Source organism: Schistocerca gregaria, chromosome 10, assembly GCF_023897955.1.
Source record: "Schistocerca gregaria isolate iqSchGreg1 chromosome 10, iqSchGreg1.2, whole genome shotgun sequence".
In the NCBI taxonomy this organism is placed as follows: Eukaryota; Metazoa; Arthropoda; class Insecta; order Orthoptera; family Acrididae; genus Schistocerca; species Schistocerca gregaria.
Window position 1 is genome coordinate 91,912,483 of NC_064929.1, and position 17,411 is coordinate 91,929,893.

The window sequence follows — 17,411 nt, forward strand, 5'->3', positions numbered from 1 at the left end:
CATGGGGAATTTTTGTGCTTTGTAATACTTTAGCCGTTATGGGTTGCTTGTTTGTGGCTGAGACTTGTTAGCCAATTCATGAATAACATCAGCTTCTTAAAGCACATTTTAGAGCTCCTAAAACAACTTAGTTCTGCCACATTTGCACTTACAATCATTGTAACTCTAGGGGAGAGACTAATCAGCAAATTAAGAGTTTCATTCAGCAATGTCATACGAAATAATGATTGTGGTAACAGCCTTAAGAAAGATCTTAATTGCTCAAAAACATGCTGTACGAATGTGGTGCATGCCCACACTCCTCTAGTAGACATCTGTTTGAGTTGGGCTTTTTTACTACTACTTCAGTATATTTATTCCCTCTTGAAATTTTTGTCAATCCGCTGCAGTTCAAAATGACCAATGATGTTCATAATTGCAAATCCAGAAGAAAAATGAGATTCTTACTCCACATTAAGGTAGTCCTTAACACAAAAATGGGTGTACAATGCTACAACTAAAGTTTTTGCTGACTTGTCTAGTGATATAAAATGACAGTGCCAAAGTAATATTTGAAAACAAACTGAAAAGTTCTTCCTTGACAACTCCTTCCACCTTATCGGTGAGTGGAGGTGATGGCAGGCTTTCGTGCTCCCCCCTTCATCCTGTCTGGATTGGCTTCAACTGGGCTTGGTGGTTCACCCTGGCCATCTACCTTCCCATTCCTTTCCTCATGGGGTCTGTTATATCCTGAGCATCTCTCTTGTCTCCTGATTTCTTTCATGCCCCTGTCATTAGTCAGTTCCTTTCCCTCACCTCGTCTCCTGGCCTTCTCCTTCCTTCCCTGTCAATAGTTTATCATTCTATGGATGTTGTAGTTCCTTCTTTTAATGTGGGATTTTATCGGTTTTAGTTAATCTCAGGTCAGAGTGACTGATGACCACGTAGTTTGATCTCTTCTCCAGCCAACCAATCTTCCTTGACAACTCCTATTTTATAAAAGAATTTCTATTGTAATGTTTTAAAGATGGTGGGTAGGATAACTGTTCAGTACATAGCCAGATTTACAAATTGGTGATGTGAATGTGAAATGACATTACAACTTTCTATGGAACATGAAACTAAGTAGCTCAGTCACACGTAAGTTAGTTCATTGCACTGATCATGCACTCCCCTCCCTTTCCTGCCCCAGATTTTATTCTGTCTATGGTGTGAAAAGCAGTTGTGACCTCATTGTTTGTCACATGTGTATGCCACAAATGGTACCCATGACAAACAAAATGAAACCCATTTGAGGGCGGTGGTAGCCTAGTGGGCTACATTTAAAGATTGGTTGAACCAGAAAATTGCCATTTGTGTATTTCTTTGTACAGTTAGGCTACAACGGAACTGCAGATTCCTCGACTTGCGCTATAGGGTGGTGGGGTTTCGGGTTCTGCTGGATAGGTCAGGAGTCCACTACACGCAACAAGCGGCTACATGGGTAGCAGGGGTTGTGTGGCATGGGCTGGGCGGTTTTTTAGGTTAGTTGGCCTTGGGCAAGTACAGAAAGGGCAACAGCCTCAAAGGGTGCGGGGCAAAGTCAGGACATGCGGGGACCAAGCAACAATCGGTATTGTAATTGTAAACTGTCGAAGCTGCACTGTTGAAGTACCGGAACTTCAAGCGCTGATAGAAAGCACTGTAGCTGAAATCGTTATAGGTGCAGAAAGCTGGCTGGAGCCAGAGATAAATTCTGCCGAAATTTTTACAAAGGTACAGATGGTGTTTAGAAAGGATAGATTGCATGCAACCAGTGGTGGAGTGTTCGTCGCTGTTAGTAGTAGTTTATCCTGTAGTGAAGTAGAAGTGGATAGTTCCTGTGAATTATTACGGGTGGAGGTTACACTCAATAACCGAGCTAAGTTAATAATTAGCTCCTTTTACTGACCTCCCGACTCAGCAGCATAAGTGGCAGAACAACTGAGAGAAAATTTGGAATACATTTCACATAAATTTTCTCAGCATGTCATAGTCTTAGGTGGAGATTTCAATTTACCAGACCAGATATAGACTGGGACACTCAGATGTTTAGGACAGATGGTAGGGACAGAGCATCGAGTGACATTATACTGAGTGCACTATCCGAAAATTACCTCGAGCAATTAAACAGAGAACCAACTAGTGGAGATAACTTCTTGGACCTACTGATAACAAACAGACCTGAACTTTTTGACTCTGTATGTGCAGAACAGGGAATCAGTGATCATAAGGCCGTTGCAGCATCCCTGAATATGGAAGTTAATAGGAATATAAAAAAAGGGAGGAAGGTTTATCTGTGTAGCAAGAGTAATAGAAGGCAGATTTCAGACTACCTAACAGATCAAAACGAAAATTTCTGTTCCGACACTGACAATGTTGAGTGTTTATGGAAAAAGTTTAAGGCAATTGTAAAATGCATTTTAGGCAGGTATGTGCTGAGTAAAACTGTGAGGGACGGGAAAAACCCACCGTGGTACAACAACAAAGTTAGGAAACTACTGCGAAACCAAAGAGAGCTTCACTCCAAGTTTAAACACAGTCAAAACCTCTGAGACAAACAGAAGCTAAACGATGTCAAAGTTAGCATAAGGAGGGCTATGCGTGAAGCGTTCAGTGAATTCGAAAGTAAAATTGTATGTATCGACTTGACAGAAAATCCTATGAAGTTTTGGTCTCACGTTACATCAGTAAGTGGCTCGAAACAGCATATACAGACACTCCAGGATGATGATGGCATTGAAACAGAGGATGACACGCGTAAAGCTGAAATACTAAACACCTTTTTCCAAAGCTGTTTCACAGAGGAAGACCGCACTGCAGTTCCTTCTCTAAATCCTCGCACAAACGAAAAAATGGCTGACATTAAAATAAGTGTCCAAGGAATAGAAAAGCAACTGGAATCACTAAACAGAGGAAAGTCCACTGGACATGACGGGATACCAATTCGATTCTACACAGAGTATGCGAAAGAACTTGCCCCCCTTTCTAACAGCCGTGTACCGCAAGTCTCTAGAGGAACGGAAGGTTCCAAATGATTGGAAAAGAGCACAGGTAGTCCCAGTCTTCAAGAAGGGTCGTCGAGCAGATGCGAAAAACTATAGACCTATATCTCTGACGTTGATCTGTTGTAGAATTTTAGAACATGTTTTTTGCTCGAGTATCATGTCGTTTTTGGAAACCCAGAATCTACTCTGTAGGAATCAACATGGATTCCAGAAACAGCAATCGTGAGAGACCCAACTTGCTTTATTTGTTCATGAGACCCAGAAAACGTTAGATACAGACTCCCAGGTAGATGCTATTTTTCTTGACTTCCAGAAGGCGTTCGATACAGTTCTGCACTGTCGCCTGATAAAGTAAGAGCCTACGGAATATCAGACCAGCTGTGTGGCTGGATTGAAGAGTTTTTAGCAAACAGAACACAGCATGTTGTTATCAATGGAGAGACGTCTACAGCCGTTAAAGTAATATATATATATATATATATATATATATATATATATATATGACCTGGTAGATAGTGTCGGAAGTTCCATGCGGCTTTTCGCGGATGATGCTGTAGTATACAGAGAAGTTGCAGCATTAGAAAATTGTAGCGAAATGCAGGAAGACCTGCAGCGGATAGGCACTTGGTGCAGGGAGTGGCAACTGACCCTTAACATAGACAAATGTAATGTATTGCGAATACATAGAAAGAAGGATCCTTTATTGTATGATTGTATGATAGCGGAACAAACACTGGTAGCAGTTACTTCTGTAAAACATCTGGGAGTATGCGTGCGGAACGATTTGAAGTGGAATGATGATATAAAATTAATTGTTGGTAAGGCAGGTACCAGGTTGAGGTTCGTTGGGAGAGTCCTTAGAAAATGTAGTCCATCAATAAAGGAGGTGGCTTACAAAACACTCGTTCGACCTATACTTGAGTATTGCTCTTCAGTGTGGAATCCGTACCAGATCGGGTTGACGGAGGAGATAGAGAAGATACAAAGAAGAGCGGCACGTTTCGTCACAGGGTTATTTGGTAACCGTGATAGCGTTAACGGAGATGTTTGGCAAACTCAAGTGGCAGACTCAGCAAGAGAGGCGCTCGGCATTGCGGTGTAGCTTGCCCGCCGGGTTTCGAGAGGGTGCATTTCTGGTTGAGGTGTAGATGTAGATGTCATCTTTGTTGTATTAATTCAGGCACTGACAAGTTGCTAACGTCAACTGCGGAAAACGTAAAGTAAATTAAGTGAAAGCATTAAGAACTTGATTTTCAAATTCCAGTTGGTGTAGCTGTATCAGAAATGAGATTCTCATGCATTCCTCTATCCTGTGAACTTACTTATCAAGTCAGTTATGGAGCAGCTTACAGTTTGTCATGCAACTTGATGTTCATTCACACACTGTGTTTGGTCACTTCCATCATGTAGAATAGTGTTCAGGGATCTGGAACGAGTCGTGTTATACAGTAACAAATGGAGCCAGACACTGTTAGCTACTTCAGAAAAGTGTACTAATATCAAATTATAACTAACACTTACCTATTTGAATTGATAATTATGATATGCACTTTAAGGTAACTTTACACATGTGTAAACAGCTACGTTAAACAAGCTGCCACTCCTTCTCCTGCACTACTCAGCTACTGCTCTTATGTAACAAGCTGAGTACAGGGCATTGTCCAGGTATACAGGACGTTTCAAAACGAATATAGGGATTTTACGGCTTTGTAGCACATATTACATTCACCGTACAATTACAGGGTGAAATGTATTTAAACCAACAAACTCTGGGAGGTTGTAGGGGACATCAAAACAAATATTTTTCCCTAATGTCATTTTTTCCTATGAGGAGTATTTAAACTAGTAGATGAAGATTTCTGTGGCGGCGAATTAATTAAAACAACAAGCACTTTTCCGATTTTGTTATGACCGAGAGACAACACATTAACACAACTCAATTTCAATTACAGTAGATTTTCAGAAATGTCTCTTTTGACACGTAAACAAAAGTTACACTGTCGGATCATGTTCTGTCGTGAAACGGGTAAAAACCCCAGGAGTATCCTGAATTGTTCCTGCTGCTGCTACTATCCGGGCAACCAGATCCTCTTCTAATGCGACAGGAGTTGCATAAACAAGGTTGCACTTCTCTCCCCACACAAAGTCCAGAGGGGACATATCTGGGGATCGAGCAGGCCACGGTACAGGACGACCTCTGCCAGTCGACGTTTCTGGGAACCGTCGGTCCAGGAATCGACGCACACGACGAATGAAATGTGCCGGCACCCCGTCATGTTGGAACCACATGTGTTGTCTTGTATGGTGCGGGGCAATTGTGGCAATGCTCTGGCGAGAAAATTGTGATAGTGCCTGCCATTTAATGGCCTAGGTAGCAGATACGGACCAACTGAACAGTCCCCAACAACACCGACCCACACATTAACGAAGAACCGCACTTGATGAGCGCTAGTAACTGTGGCATGTGGGTTATCCTCACTCCAAACATGAGAATTGTGCATGTTGAAGACTCCATCACGCCCGAACGTTGCTTCATCTGTAAGCAACACAGAGGTTGGAAATGTAGGATGCATTTCACACTGTTCCAGGTAACACTGCCGAAACTGTGCTCTGGATACATTCGGCTGATTTGTCCCCATGTTACGTGCAATTGCACGAGTGCCGATTGAAGGATCCCGCTCCACATGCTGCAAGACAGGTTCCTCAAATTGCAGCGTCCTTACTGTGCGACGGCGTCCCTGTCCAGGGGTAATCTGCTAAATGGCCCGGTCTCACGCAGATGTTGCTGCACAGCAGTAAAGGTTGTATGATGCGGGATACGACTATTAGGATATTGTTGTTGATAAACCCGCTGTGCAGCTCATCCATTCTGGTTCACTACGTAGTACGCATTAACCGTATCAGTGTACTCGCTCCAGGTGTATCGCTCCATTAGTAAACAGAGACAATGCACTACTACACTGGTGGACAGCAGTTGCCTGCAACTGAGGAGCATAATACGCCCTCTAACAACTGAAGATCGTAATATGGCTTCCATCGGTTTAAATAAGCTCATAGGAAAAAATGACATTAGGGAAAAATATTTGTTTTGATGTCCCCTACAACCTCCCAGAGTTTGTCGGTTTAAATACTTTTCACCCTGTATAAATAATACACCAAATGAAAGAAAAACACAAAAAGTTTTTCTTCCAATTATTCTGTGTGAACACAGATCACACACAGAGTCAATAGGTGGGTTGTTCTGAAACCTTGATCAATGTGTCTGGAGTAACTGTCGAAATAACACTGTTTCTGAAGACGGATAGATCAGCTGGTACCGGAGGCACATACACGTGATGGCGTCCGATCGTGTGTGAACGTGGAAGTCGTGCATAAAATGCTGTGTCATCCGGCCCCTTGCGCCCAATCTACCGGTTGGATATGACGTCGTCTAACCAGCCGCGTACTGAGCTATGCCAGTGCTCCAGCACCCTCTCTGCTCATTTACCCCTCCCACACTGTCTGCCCATCTCCACCTCTCCTTCTCTTTGCACGTTAACACCCCCAACCCAATAGGAGCCTGAGGGTTCCTCTCCATAAAGTATTTCTTTCCAGATTGTAACTAACACATGTACCGCATTTCACTGATATTGTTCCACGGGTTTATAATGAAATTTTTACTTGTGACTTCTCCGATGTATACATGTCATTTATTTCACATGTATTGGATATATATGTCACACATAAAATATAAATGTCTTGTAACTAGGACCTCCCTTCGGGTAGACCGTTTGCCGGGTGCAAGTCTTTTGATCTGATGCCATTTTGGTAACTTGCGTGTCTATGGGGATGAAATGGTGACAATTAGGACAACACGACACCCAGTCCCTGACAGGAGAAAATCTCCGGCCCCTCAGGATTTACATTCTGTCGCGCTGACCTCTCAGCTACCAGGGGCGGACGTGTCACACATGTTTCAGATATATTTTAAATATTTCACGCGTTTTATACACACCTGTACCTCTAGTGGATTTTGCCCTGCAATTTGGTTTATGTGCAGCCCACTGTGAATGACATCGTATTTCCTGAATTATATGTCATACAATGATATAATTTTATAGGTATGTGTGTCTACTGCCTGCACAATGTGTTACAAATACAGTTAGTAGTAGGCCTAAAAAGTAATGAATTAAAATATTGTGCTTCATGTGGTAGTTTTACTGCACGAACAGCAAGAATGTAGTAAGTATTACACTTTTTTTCCTTTCATTGTTTTGTGGGACGGGTCTCAGCGACGTCTTGGTCTTCACTGCAATTTCAGACCGACCCTTGCCCCATTTTTAGGTAGGTGTGGTACGTACCCTCTGACTCCCCTACCCCCCCCCCCCCCCCCTCCCACTAGTAGTTCTTTCCAGACAGGCGGACAGTAACTGGTATACTGGTATGTGTACCAAGTTTGGTTGAAATTTGTCCATTGGTTTAGGAGAAGTGATCTATATATAATAGAGGGAAACATTCCACATGGGAAAAATATATCTAAAAACAAAGTTGATGTGACTTACCAAACAAAAGCGCTGGCAAGTCAATAGATACACAAACATACACACAAAATTTAAGCTTTCGCAACCAACGGTTGCTTCTTCAGGAAAGAGGGAAGGAGAGGGAAAGACGAAAGGATGTGGGTTTTAAGGGAGAGGCTAAGGAGGCAAACCCGAGAGCGGAAAGACTTACATTAAGGGGAAAAAAGGACACGTATTCACACACACACACACACACACACACACACACACACACACACACACACACACACACACACACACACACACAAGCAGACATTTGTAAAGTCTTTCCGCTCCTGGTATTGGAATGACTCCTTACCCTCTCCCTTAAAACCCACATCCTTTCATCTTTCCCTCTCTTTCCAGAAGAAGCAACCGTTGGTTGCGAAAGCTTGAATTTTGTGTGTATGGTTGTGTTTGTGTATCTATCGACCTGCCAGCACTTTTGTTTGGTAAGTCACATCAATTTTGTTTTTAAATAAAATAGAAAGAAACTTCCACATGGGAAAAATATATTAATACTTTGTTTTTAGATATATATATTTTCATAATGTGTGTGGGCAATTCAAACAAAATATTTTGTGTCTTTATGGAGACAACTATTAGCTGTTATACACTGGAAAATCAAGATCCATCTGGTACAAACATTACGAGTTACGTAGCACTTACATTCCTGAGCTCAAATATTCAATAAACCGTAGGAATGGCTAATGAGGTATTCTTATACTTTGTGTTCAAATATTTGGGGATTTTCAGTCTCCTCCTTCAAGTGCACTGACATCCTATTATAGACTTGTGTACCAGCATATAAATTGTTATTTATGATTAATTTTACTCATCCAAGAAGTGTCTCACAGTGTAATAATAGAGTACAAATCGATAGCTCAAAATATACAAAAGGCGGAATACACAATAATCTTTACGAGGACAGGACAGAGCAGACAGCTGTGGTCTCGATTGACCCTCGAGCAGGTGCACCGATTATTGTAACGTGAGCAGACGTGTGGCGTACTTCGTACACATGTAAAGAATAGCCGTCTTTGTGTTACCGAGGTGAATACGTGGGAACAAAATCACTGTTTAATTAAACAAAAATAATATCAGTGTATGTTATACAAGCTAAATCAATGTTTAATTAAACAAACATAAATTAAACTTTGATAATATCACTCTGTTACCCCACAGCAGTGGCCCCCTCGGAGCACTAAACAGTGTAGCTGCATCAGATCCTGCCAAATGCTTATTCGATTACTAATTATTTCGTAGACAACTACCTCATTTGGAATCGCGCTGCTACCTCATAATGTGGGTCATTTTCTTATGTGGAACGTTTTTTCTCATGTAGCTCACTGTTTTTTGTTTTTATTACTGTCGGTCACTTCGACATATGCCACCACAGCTTATCAGTTTGTAAGCCGAATGAGTGTCGAAGGAATAGGTAGGGCTCGCAGTTTTAAAATGGCAATGGACTAGTGTAAGACAGTGCCATTTGTACGATATTGCAGTGCCTCTGTTCTGGCACAAATTTTCATTGCCGTCATTCCCATATACAAATGACGGCTGTCCAGATCCGCAGTTGCGTATACATTTAATGTATATAACATTATTTGCGGTCAGTGCACTTTGTATGTAGGTGCGGTTGCTCGAGGATTGGGGAACTGGCCTCACATTTGCTTTACTGATTTGGGAAAATCATAATTGTCATGGCTGGACTATAATGTCATACTGTCAAATATGAGGTCAGTAACAGCTGCACTGGCCCATTCGGTCAGTCCCTACAGTACGTCGTCCCTCGATTTACGCACATTTTGTTTCAGGTAACTCGTAATATGTAACACAAGTCTGTCCTTCATCGCCGGACATGGTGAGGTCACGCGCTGGAGACTCCCAGACTGCGAAGGTGTTGCTGTGGTACTTGCGTGAATTCCAGTCTGTTCAGAAAGCAGATTCCACATGAAAAATTAAGTCAGCATACACCTGTCATGAGTGAGAGCTTGAACTCGAGAGAATGACAAGACATTACTGTCATGCATTTTACATCTTGACACATTATTTTCTCATGAAAGCAATAAACTGTTATCACGTACTGAAATGTGACGTGGTAGTTATCCCCTTTCATTTCTCTCTGCTGCTCTAAGTCCTCTAAGAAATCTTTAACTGTGTAGTATACATTACTTATGACAAATGTTTAGCTGGCTTTTTTAAACGGATGTATTTTACTAATCTTTTTCATTCTTTTTGGTGATTTATTATAGATTTTAATTCCCTGCTACAAAATGCTATTTTGGGTTTTTTGTTTTTGATAAATGTAAATCCAAACTGGCTCTTGTTCCAGGAATGTGTACAGAACTGTTAATGAAATACTTGATAATGTTTGCCCTGGAATGCACCACAGACTAGCAGATGTACACAATTGGCACAGCAACTATGCCCAATTTTTTGTAAATAGCTCTTTGCAGTTAACCTGACTATTATTGTTACAGCCCTTTTCTGCAGTTTAAAAACTGTCTCTATGTTTTGGTCCTTCAATGCCCATAAAATAATTCTATACCTAAGAACTGAATGCACACAGGCATTGCCTGTTACAAACTATCTATACATTTATAAAATTGTTGTGCACAATGGGGATGAAACCTACAAAACGGTGCTCATATGTTTAGTCCCACCTCACTCGCATTGACCCACAGAAACACTGTCTCACATGCCTTAAGACAAGAGAGAAAGGGTGAAAGGCGCTATCTTCCAGACAACACGGTTGAGTGAGCCAGTCACCCCATTAACACATTAAGACCGTCTCCCTACTGTAGGAAACATGTTGGACAATTGACAAAACTTTAAAACCCTAACCACATTAATCTGAAAGTCATTTAAAATAGAGAGCAAATCAGTCAGCAAATGTGCCACTGCCATCTGGTCCGAAAATGAAACAATCTAGTAAAAGGTGTCACACAGTGATCTGTATGCCACACGTCGGAGGGTCGTCTCACCGGAGTGAGTAGCCGTGCGTCGGGGAACTGTGGCCTACGTAAAGACGAGTAAGGAGATCCTCGTGTGTTTCTGGCTGGAAGGAAGTACGCTACAGCCGCATTGTGGTGTTAACTAGACGGAGCTCGTCGTCTGTCACTTCCGGCCACTCGTCCTCCCGTTGATGTGTGACTCTGTAGCTCGACAGCGTGCAGGGGGGGGTGGGGGGGGGGTGCATTACTGAACTGACTGAGGATTGCGAAACAGCTCTGTGGCCGCTACATCTGCAGTGCCTGTGTGCCCTGGCACCCAGCAGAAAGAGACAGCCTTCCTTGGCCTTTCTAGCCGGAGGAGGGCTCCTGGACATTCTGACTACTTTATCTGCCGGCTAGAAGCATTGGAGACTGTGAAGGGCACCCAGGGAACTGGAGCAGACGAGGAATTTGCAAAACACGTCTTGTCTGCTGCGGTGCCTGCAACGTCGCGTATAATTCCATGCCGTAGACAGTAAAGTCTCGAGGCTGTCAGATCCTGAGGACACAATCGAGGAAAAATGACAGAGCGACCTACAGACTCTCCCCATTTAGACCCGTCCAGGGGGATGCGTAGTCTGTATGGACATGGTTTCTGTGTGTAGTATTGTGGCTGTGAACTGCCGAGTTCATCCTCCGTTCACTCGTGTCATTAACAAAAGTACTGTTAGGCAGTATATGCTTTGGTATGTAAGTGTCAGAACTCTGATGTTCCAGAAGAGGCTTCTTCGAGATGTTCGGTTCCCGACTTTGTGCGACATTCTTATTGCACACTTCTCCAGGATAAGCACTTCTTTCACTTTAGCTGGAATGCTCCAGAAGGTTATGCCATAGGGCACAACTGATCGAAAGCATGCTAGCGATCATTTTCCACTTGTACTAAATACTGCTAGAAGTACAAGGCTTAGAACAGTAATAAACAGTTTATTCTTTAGGATACCACTCGCAGAAAACTGGAAGTGGTTAGCTGTCGATAGGCACACACAGAGGAATGCTAGTTTTTGGACTTATCTTTTCACAGCCCCCCACGGTGCCGTGTGGGCATTTTAGTCTAGCTTGTCAAAAGATAACTGTCAAGTTTTCTTCCTTTTGTGTGTTCGTATTGACAAATTAATGCTTCTGCTTTTCAGTGAGGGCTCTCCATTAATCCTAAAGTATCTGCATTCTACAAGAACTTTCCCGTAACATTAATAAACAGTTTATGTGGTTATGATGGTCAGGTATTGGCAATAAAAGAATGTGATGAGTTGGATTTAGATAACAAGAAAAGTAATGTACAACAGAGTCGGAAGCAATGACCCAGTTAGGTCAGTTTAGGGAGGGGACCGAGCAGTGATGTCGTCGGTCCTGCGACCGAGTTGCAACATTTAAACAGAATCCAGAGGAGGAACAAATGTGATGAAATGATGTGAGCAAATAACTATCACATTTTCAAATAAATTCACTACAATGTTTTAATCCCGTTTTCCCTCAATACAAAAGACATTGAAACTGACTGCAATCTGGGAGTAATTTTAGATAACACCAAGGATTGATGACAAGCTGTAATTAATAATTGACTGTACATTCTGCTAACTTAAGCTTGTAGTTTCAGCAGAGACAGTTTAAAGCCAAACCACCAAATTGGGTGCTGACCTGAAAGGGGTGCCACAGCGGTAAGGTTTTTGTACAGGAGATTTCACAGTTAGCAGTGGCTGCTTGGGATGCCGAGCTGAGGGTGAAATTTGTACACTGTGTGCATCACAGTTAGCACCAAAACTGATACGAGTGAAAGTCTATGACGGAAAAGGGGAGGGGGGGGGGTCACCGTACGATTTAGTTGCACTTAGGGGAAAATGTTCTCGAATTGTCTCAGAGTCTCAGTCGAGTATTATAAAATCGTATAGTTTATCAGTAAACAAAATAATAAAAATACTTGGAGAATAAAGCAAAAATGATTTGTAGGATTATCAAATAAGAAATAAATAGGATGGACATAAATTTTACCAAAGTTTCAAACAGTAGTAGTGGCAGGAATGATGAAACATGAAAAGTGTAAGTTACTACATTCAGTTTATACCACTTAGCACTCACTAGTGTTAGATAAAACACATGTACTGCATTAAAAATAATGTGTATTAAAAATCAATAAATCAAATAGTTTTCTAAATTCCTGAGAATTTATACTGCTATTTGAAGTGACAGTCCTATGTTAAAGAATGTATTAAAACTTATAAACTAATTGTCACTTGAATTGCAGAAAACTGAAGATGAAGATCTCGACCGACTTTTCCTGTTTCCATTCACTAAAATTTCACATTGCCATATTTGTGGGACACACTTTGTGGCTTAAGGAAACTTCATTGTGCAGAAATGAGTTTTAAGCAAATTACAAGGGGAAGGGGGGGGGAGGGGAGGAGAAGGGTTGAAACACTGTGAAAAACAGAAATGAAGATCCTAGCTGAGCCTGCAGGTTACACTGTTGTATTTGAGAACAAATGGCATCTGTCTGATGTTCTCAATATGTTGCAAGTGCCAGTTGTGGTCAGACGAGTATTCTGTGTAGCTGTGAGTGCATTATTTCAAAACTGAGTGAATTTAAATGTGGGCAAATTGACGCTGCTAGTACGCAGGTGCATTTGTCAGTAATGTAGCCGAAGTGCTCAGCACTTGGAAAGGCACAGTATTGAAGATTTGTTCTGAGCACAGGGGAAGGAGGAAAACATTATCCACTAAGTCACAATACAGATGGTCATTGAAGAAGACAAACATAAAAAGATGACAGCTGCAAAAGTCACCGCAGAACTGAATCTCACACGCCGGAACCCTGTCGGCACTGAGGCGACACCGAGGGAGCTTCAGAAGTCGGGGACTGCAGTCTGAACTGGAATTCGAAAACACTCGTCGATGACATAAATGCCCGTGACAGGAAAATGGGATGCCCAAAACATAAAACTCTGTATATGGAGCAACGGAAGGAAGTCATTTAGTTGGACGGATCTCGTTTCACACTGTTTCCAACTGGTGACCGAGTTCGTATCTCGTTTATGGCGTTCCGGGCTTACGGTAAGGGCTACTTGCCGCGAAGAGTGAAACGTGGCAGGGGTTCGGTGGCGATTTGAGTAGCCACGTCACTGTATTCCAGTTAACTCTGAAAAGGTGCTTGTACGCCCCTCCTAGCCGATCAAGTCTGCCGCATTGTGCTACATCTGTCCGTCGATGACGGTGCCGCGTTCCGAGAAGACGGGGCCGCCGTTCGCATTGCTTGCGTAACCCAGTACTGGTTTTGTTACCGAGAAGGCGGATTGTCCCATCTCCACTGGATGCCACAGTCACCAGGTCTCAATGTTTTCGACTCTTCGGGTCTACTTTGGAGAGAAGGGTGCACGGTTACTAGTCACCACTGTCATCTTTACCTCAACTCGCCACTATTTTGCAGGAAGAATGGTTTAAAGATTCCCTTGAAACCGTACGGGATCGGTAATTATCCATTCTAAGATGACTGGAAGTTGTTTCTAAAAATGTATTAGGCGTAATAACGAGTCGTGTTTCGATATTTTTGTCGATCTGCTGTACGTGGTGTCCACACAGTCGTTCGTTCGTCCGTACGTGTGTTCTGTAATTCTCTGAATGGGGAGGATCCTCAGGGATATGGAGTGAGTCGAGGCGTATGTGTAATGTAGAGCAAATTCAATGAAACTTACCTCCATTTGAAGTTTGGTGCCAACAATCAGTTACAATTCAGAAACAACAGTACATTCATAAATGTAACTGAAAGTAATGAGTGAACCATTCGGCTATGAAAATCTGCTAATAATTACATGTTGGTGTGCAGAATTTAATTAAAAATAAAAGTAGTGTGAGAATGTCACGGTTCCACGGAAAACCCACTGGCCGCCTTCCTGCCTCATCCTTGCCTGGTCTGATCTGAGTCTGTATATGTTTTATGTAGGTATTTTATATCTGTGATGTATGTGATGAGTCCTATACTTTTCAAATTAAATTTTCTTTTCTTTGTGTAACATGTAATTTTACACCTGTAAGCAGTTTCGACAAAGTACAAATTACAGCACTACCTCGTACAATACACTACAATGAAATAATTCCGGAAGCAGCACATAACTCGTTCTACAGCGCAGAGTTGGTTTTATATGTAATTTGATATTATACAATATTTTTTTCCTTCTGAATTTGGCCAACTATGGCTTAAGGCTTCAAGGCCTTTCTTTTTCTCTCTTCCCAGAAACTCTTAATTCTTTCACTTCTATTCTTTCTCTGCTCCTCAGAAATGTAATGTGTGGCTCTCCTTGTTCGTGGTTTCTCTTCAAATGATTTTATGCTGCTGACTGCTTTTGATTTCTTCTCTGGTTTGGATCCTCTCTACTGTAATGATCTCTTCTGTAAATGTAGAGGTGGACTTTAATGATGTGATATAATTGAAGATCTTTTCTATCAGTTGGCGTTTGTCCATTCTCGCTAGGTGTCCATATAATTTCAACCATCATTTCTGCATTATGTCCATTAATTTTTTGGTGTACTTGCAGAGCTCCTGGTTTTTTCCCTTTTTTTTTCCCTCCAAGTTCCATCAGCAGCCTTCTGAAGTCCAAGAATTTTCCTGAGTATGTCCCTTTCTTTCTTTTTAAGTTCTTCCAACCGTCCCTTTTAATTTAGAAGAACAATATTATGAAAAGGAAAGCTGCTACTCACCATATAGCATAGATGCTGAGTCACAAATAGGCACAAGAGAAAGACTGTAGCAATATAAGCTTTTGGTCAATGAGCCCTTTGTCAAAAGTAGACAGCACACACGAATGTGCTCTCTCTCTCTCTCTCTCTCTCTCTCTCTCTCTCTCTCTCTCTCTCTCTCTCTCTCTCTCTCTCTGTGTGTGTGTGTGTCAGAATCTCTTTTTTTCATAATATTGTTACATTCCATCTTGCATTTTCCATTTTTTGGTTTTTATTTAGAATAAAATACTCCGAAGCACAGAGGCCTTCTGGTTTAACAACAGAATTATAGTGCCTGATTTTGGTCTTGTAGGATATTGCTTGTTTGTTGTAATTTTCTAGCTGTTCCTCTGACTGGCTCTTTATCCAGTCCCTTGTGTCAGATCCATACTCTGAAGTATTTGAATTTATATGACCTGCTAATTTTTTCATATCTTAGCTCCAAGTATTTCTCTCCTCGGTGTCTGTGTTTCACATATTCTGTCTTTCGTATGAGAAGGCTTTGAGACCCATTTTTCTAGCGATTTCATCCGAGATCCCCAGCATTCCTCACACACCTTTCCAGTTTTTGGCTAAAAGGGCAAGGTTATCAGCAGAACCTAAACATCTCGATTTCCAAGTCGTTTCCTTTCTTCCCAAGGTGTATTCCACTAACGACTTCCAACTTCAGAGCTTCTTCCCAAATTTTCATTATTAACGCCGGGACAGTATTGAAGAGATGTGGAAGTAATCCATCTCCTTGTCTGTCCCCTATCTTTATTTCAAAGGACTCACAAATTTCTCCAAAAACCTTTACTTTCGTGACGGTATCGGTCAGGCTTTGTTTTACAACTTGCCTAATTTTTTCTACCAATTCTGAATTCGTCTAAAATGCAAAACAAAGTTTGTCAATTGATTCAAATGGTTTTTTGAAGTTGACAAAAAACTAGTAGCTGTGTTCTGGCTGCTTCTCGCCCTTGTTCTCAGAATGCTCTCGAGGTTGAATATCTCTTCCACTTGTGGCCTGCCTTGTCGGAAACCAGCTTCCTATTCTCCAATGAGGTGATCAGTCTGTTCTCCAAATCTTGTCAGCAGGACTTTGAGTGGTACTTTATAAGCAACTGCAAGTAAGGATCACCCTCTTTTGTCCATTTGGTTGTGTGTTCTACAAAGTGGATGTATGATTGCACATTTCCAGTCTGTTGGTATCTTTTCAGTTATCCATTTTTCTTCATAAAGGCAGTGTATTCTACCTGCTGTGACTTGCTCTACTGTCTTCAACATTTCTGGAATACACACACATTTGAACATTTTTTTGAAAGTGCATTGGTGATGCTAAGATTATTCTAAAAGATATGTGCAGGTTCTAGACCCTACTTACACATTAGCACAGCACAAGATAGTGTACTGTTGGTGTAGGTTATCAACAATTAACAATTTATATATATATGATTTTAATTTATTTTATTTACTTATATTAAAAACAAAGATTCCAAGACTTACCAAGCGGGAAAGCGCCGGCAGACAGGCACAATGAACAAAATACACAAACACACACACAGAATTACAAGCTTTCGCAACCGATGGTTGCTTCTTCAGGAAGGAGAGGGGAAGACAAAAGGATGTGGTTTAAAAGGGAGAGGGTAAGGAGTCATTCCAATCCCGGGAGCGGAAAGACTTCCCTTTCCTTAGGGGGAAAAAGGACAGGTGTACACTCGCACACACACACACATATCCATGCGCACATGCATAGACAAAATGTCTGCTTGTGTCTGTGTATGTGCGAATGGATATGTGTGTGTGTGTGCGAGTGTACACCTGTCCTTTTTTTCCCCCTAAGGGAAGTCTTTCCGCTCCCGGGATTGGAATGACTCCTTACCCTCTCCCTTAAAACCCACATCCTTTCGTCTTTCCCTCTCCTTCCCTCTTTCCTGAAGAAGCAACCGTCGGACGGTTGCTAAATAGGGTATAAAGTAGATCTCGCCCCCCTCCCACTCTTTCCCACTTGGTAATACATGTTACTGAAATTGCATTGGTATTGTTAGGTTTAATCTTTTGTTCACCAAATGATCATATAAAAGTCTGCTTTATGCCTCATATAATGGTTTTGAATTTGCAAATTCCTATTTGTGGTCATAGTTTCTGACTTAAACATGGCACTGTATTTGAGTGGTCAAAGGATGAATAAT